We start from the raw sequence: 5,637 nt of genomic DNA, 5'->3' as shown, positions 1-5,637 counted from the left end.
AAACCCGCCTCAAAACTCACTTGTATTCTTTGGCATTTGACTCAGCATGACTTAGATTGTTCTTGGTTTTGCTGTTCGGTGCTTTCTACTGTTTTTATTACCGATTTGCTTTACTGTTTGTTGTATATGTTAATTTGCTCCATGTACAGCACTTTGTATGCAGCGATGGCTGTTTGAAAGTGCTCTATAAATACAGTTGAGTTGAGTTGAGTTGAGTTGAGACGCAAGTTCAGCGACATTGAAACGAGAGAGCTTTCAGGGCTCTCTCGTTTACCTTTGCAGTTACACATTGCTTGTTTCTCCATGTGTTGACGCAGGCGAACAAAATACTCCACATTTTTGTTTCGAAGTGAAGGGTGTTTTATTAGGAGATGGCGTTTAAGCTTACTTGGGACAATAGCGCTGCTGGAGAGCTTTTCAGCACATACCAAGCACAACGGAGTCGGTGCCGTTGCATCTCTGGTAAAAGGACAGTCAATCCAAATGAAAGATAGCTTTCGCTGTATTGCCTCACGCCAGGAACTTCGCTTGTCTCGAAGCACAAGGCAATAAGCTAGCTGCTGCTGCTACCTATCGGCATGGAAGAGTACTGCACGATTACTCTGCCAGGTGATAGACCGCACAGGCATACAATTCCCGCGGCACACCGTTGTAGCTCTGACGGCACAGTGTTTGAAAAACACTGGTGTAATAAATAGTTCAGCTATTACTATTCCATTTGACAAGCTCGTTATAGCTTTGAATTATTTTGTCACTTTGCAACCTTTGAAAATTCAGGAAATGAAGAAAAACAAACTTAATAGAGTAAAGAGCAATGAATGTATGAAGCAAACTTATCAACCAAGGCATGCAAAAAGAAAGGGGGCCAGGGCGGGAAGCCAAGGTGAACAAAATAATGAAGGTGGTGTTAAGTTTATGTTCCAGAAGAAAAGTGGTGCTGCAAGTTTATCAACTATCACAATAGGGATGGCGCTCTATTGGAGCTACGGGGTGCTTTAGTTCCGTCAGTAATCTGTGCAGCCTCACTTAAGCACCTCCAGCATTTAGCTTGATATTCGAAAAACCATTCATCCTTCTATTATCTAAACCGCTTTATCCTCAAATGTGCCTACACTTGAGCTAAATGTTACTTTAAATAAAATATTAACATCAATCAAAGGGCTGTTCATTATTCCCAGTGTTTGGACTCAAAGGGTTACTTTACAAATGAATTTTGATACAGTTACTCCTTACCGGTTAAAAAAAAAAAAAGTGGTGCATAACATAAGGTGAGTACTGTACCATTATACTAAAGTAATTTAACTTCACTTGTGGACCATGCCAGAGAGAGAGAGAAAGCGAGAGAGAGAGAGAGAGAGAGAAACTTCATCCCTTGAGGGAATTTAGTTTTGCTCGCTCCAGAAAGTTTTTCAAATCTTCTAGCCCACAGGTGTCAAACTCAAGGCCCGGGGGCCAGATCAGGCCCGCCACAGGCCAAAGCAAATCAAAGATGTCACCCTTCATGATGCTTGCTAAAATCTGTACCAAAATGTCAAATTCTCATTTCTAGTAAAGAAGAGTGATACCGTAAGCATTTTCTTGTTACCAAACCCATCATTTCAGTAACTTAAACAACAGGCGAATAAACTGTTATTCCTGACTTCTTTATATGGTTTCAGTCATAATGGCCCTCCAAGGGAAACTGGAACTAAAATCAGGCCCGCGACAAAAATGAGTTTGACACCCCTCTTCTAGCCCAGGGGTGTCAATCTCATTTTGGTCTGGGGGTAGAATACAGCTTAATCTGATCTCAAGAGGGCTGGGCCAGTAAACTCATTGAAAAATTACATAGAACTAACAATAAGTCCACTTTTTTCTTTGTATTAGTGCAAAGATAATGATAATCAATTTTGAAAATATTTACAATAAATGACTTTTCATTTACTGAATACATAATGGACAACCTAAGAACTAAAAAAAAGTTTGTGCAATTTCAACCATACTTTGCTCTGCTTTTGTTGTAGTGTTCAAAGTGTTCATAGTTGTTGAAATATATTATAATAAATATACATTTGTAAATTCATTCATGTCTCAAGTACAGTAGTAGTGGGGGTGGGGTGGCCATTGGGAATTTTCCGAAAACGGCCCATGTCGAGAGCATCACGGCCAGATGCCCCTATCCGCTAAAGATTTTTTTTTTTAAACATATCTCTATAGTTTGATACCAAGTGGTCCGTGGACAGGTGATTGTGGACCACTGCAGTCAGTGGGGCTGTGCCGCAGTACACTTTTATACCTAGCAACACCCCTGCCCTCTGCCCAGCTAATACAGATCCCTTACGGGTCAGTTAGAGTTTGCCAAAAGGCAACACAAATGCTAGCAAGGGCGTTTTATAGACCCCTGGATGAAGGACCATGCAGGCCCCCAAAATACAAAAGTAGGAAGATGGATAAGTAAAGAAATATTGTAGTTTTCCTGTGTACACCGGGGGCGGCTCGGTGTTTGACTGGTTAACCCGTCGGCCTCACAGTGCAGAGGTACAGGGTTCGAATCCGGTTCTGGCATTCCTGTGGGGAGTTTGCATGTTGTCCTTGTGCCTGCGTGGGTTTTCTGCGGGTAATCTGGTTTCCTCCCACATTCCAAAACATGTGTGGCAGGTTAATGGAACGCTCTAAATTGTACTTAGGTGTGACTGTGAGCATAAATTGTTGGTCGTGTATCTGTGCCCTGCGATTGGCTGGCAACCAGTTCAGGGTGTACCCCGCCTACTGCCCGACGACAGCTGGGATAGGCTCCAGCCTGCCCCGCAACCCTTGTGAGGATAAGCCAACTACAGTAGAAAAAGATGGATAGATGTCTGCCTTGGGACTCAAACCCGCACCCTCTGCATTACTTAATGAAAGTGATTGAGGTCATGTGGGGTGAAGTCACTTCCAAAATACTTTATCAACAAAACCAAACATAGATTGATTTCGGTGCTGCAGAGCATTAAAATGTTTTTGTAGGTTTAAAAAAAATAGAAATATTTACTTGCGACGGAACCACTAATCAGTGGTTTCACTCTAAATAATTGACTGAATACTGTCACACCAGGAAGATAGGTGTTATGGTTGGTCTGTTTGGGACCAACAGGTGGCGCTGTATGGCTCCTCCTACAGCGGCACACCTGTTGGTCATCATGTCATGAGAAGGTTCTCTGTTAAAAGGACTCCCGGCTCGACCACTCAGTGTCGGGTCATTGTTTCTGGTGCTGACTCCGTTCCTGTTCGTGTTTTGCTGCTGCCATCGCTTTTTGTTTGTTACTTTGGATTCTTGTTGTTTCCAGGACTTTTTTGTTCTGGATTTAGTTTTCTCAGTATTTTGTTAAAACAGTTTGTCAAGTTCACCCTGCTCGGAGGCTCCCTCTTGCCTGCTTTTTGGGGTCCTCCACTACCACCGTCCGTGACAGTAGGTTTGATCTGCAAGCAGGACAGGAAGCACATCAGGTCATTCACATCAAGGCAGAACAATAAATTCACGAAAAGTCGACAGAGCAACACTTGGTGCTTCGCTTTTCTAGCCCAGACCGGCAATTTCACACTACAACATTGTGAACAGAACCAACGTTCACCGTGCTCCTGCAAACATCAACCCAGTTTCGCTGTTAATATTGATAGATATCTTTCTTTTTTTTTTTTCCCTCTAAGGACTCAGGAGTGGAGGCAGTTGCCACTGATGTCGGCTTCAAGAAACTGAATATGTGGCATACCAAGCCATCAGCTGAAACACGCTGCTTTGCTGGGTGTGCCATAATTATCAGTCCCAACCCTAATGCATTATCTAGGGTGTGTTTTGTGTTGTGACGTTCTGGTAATTAACAGAGAAGTAAAGAGGATATTTCCACTAACGCGTGAGTGCCACCTTGCCTCTTGAAACTCTTGGTCAGGCATGTCTGAGCCGCTTTACTCCAATTTGATTGATTTTGAGCATTTCTCTCTGACCTCTTCCAGGTTTAAAGGCATTCAAGCCAACAAGGACTACAAGAAGATACTTTGATGACAGTGCTTCATTTCCACCAAAATCATTTTTCCAAGGCTAAAATCAAGTAAAGATGACATGTACTATGTACTACATCTCAGAGACACTGTTGGAGATGTTGTGTTTACTACGATTCATCCCGCACATGAATAGTTTGCCATTTGGTGGCCTCGGCATGCCAGAAAAGTCATCAATTTACGATAGCCGCCAAAACTCACTCATGAGCGCCCTGATGGACAATGAGAGAAAGTAAAGTGAAATTGGGCGGCTGTCTATCATGACAGGAGGCGTTTAGACTGGGTGCTTGGAGAAATAAAGTGGACCTGCTTCTGATTGAATTACCTTGTTAGAAACTGTCAATGAACGAGCCTGAGAATTTGAGCCAAAATGGCTGACCCTCTGTTCAATCTTGACTATTTTTCTTACATCATAATATGATAGAAGCGCACCCAATTGTATGTGGGTACATCAAACTATGTTTCATGGTCCATTTTTTTTTCTAACTTTCCAAGGTGCACTGTGTGGGGGGAATCCCATTGAGACCCTGAAATGATATGTTTTCATTGAATCTTGATTTGATGTGCCAGAACTTTCAATCGCGTTTTTTATCAAATGACAAAACATGTGTGTGACTGAAAATTGAGCATCCAAGCAGAAAAGTGTCTTCTTCGAGTCCTCGTTCACTGACAGTGTTGCTGAGATGTCTCTGCGAGCTCGGAAAGTCGTGAAAGCAATGCTGAGAGGAAAGAGGACAGTTGGCCAGAGCGTGTGACAAGACGTCGAAACGCATTCATGCATATTCAACAAATGCTGCGGTTTCTGCCATGAAGAGTAATTATGAAGACAAAGATTCCAAGAGGGTCTTACATCACCTCCTGCTTGGGTGTTTTTAGGCTCCCAAGCCTTCCTTCTGTGGTCTACCAATGTGTGACTGAACAAGCGCATACTTTGAAAATGATCGTGACTTCATTGGACTGGGATAGCGGCATACCAAACAACCGCGTGAATGGGTGTGTTTTTAATTAAGGAAGTAAGGGTCCATCCAAATGCAAGTGCCATGGTGTGTGAGGTGTGTTTTGTGCGTAATGAATAATGCTGACGTTACTCGGTTAGGGCTGCTCTATTAAGTCAAGAGAACATTCCCGTGTGTGCAGGTGCACCGCCCTGCTTCTCATCTTGCGCCTTTTGTTTCACGAATCTCGTTTCCCAAAAAATTGTAACATTTCATTGTGTGTGTGTGTGTGTGTGTGTGTGTGTGTGTGTGTGTGTGGAGTTCATGTAAAAAAAAAAAAAAATTCGAATAAAATCCAACAATTTCTCCTTGGAGTGTTTAGATCAGGGAATGTCGCAAATAAGAGTCAACTGTGGGCTTGTGAAGCCTCTTTTGTTGTTCAGGGCTACACATAAACTTGACCCGTCACCTCTAGTTTTGTCTTCATTTCGGCACGAGTGCCCAGGTGCACATCATATGAAAAAAAGACGTTACCCTTGTTTGTTAAAACTCCCTCAAAGCTACACAGGTAACTCACCTGAACGGGTTTCCAAAGGTTGTTGCAGAACTCGTCTGATGTGTCACGTGACAAGACGATGATTGCCATATTTTTCATTCCAGGACTGCGTCAAGCCTACGTATAAAAAGG

This window comes from Hippocampus comes, unplaced genomic scaffold (assembly GCF_001891065.2).
Source record: "Hippocampus comes isolate QL1 unplaced genomic scaffold, H_comes_QL1_v1.1 scaffold174, whole genome shotgun sequence".
Taxonomy (NCBI): Eukaryota; Metazoa; Chordata; class Actinopteri; order Syngnathiformes; family Syngnathidae; genus Hippocampus; species Hippocampus comes.
This window is presented reverse-complemented; position numbering follows the sequence as displayed.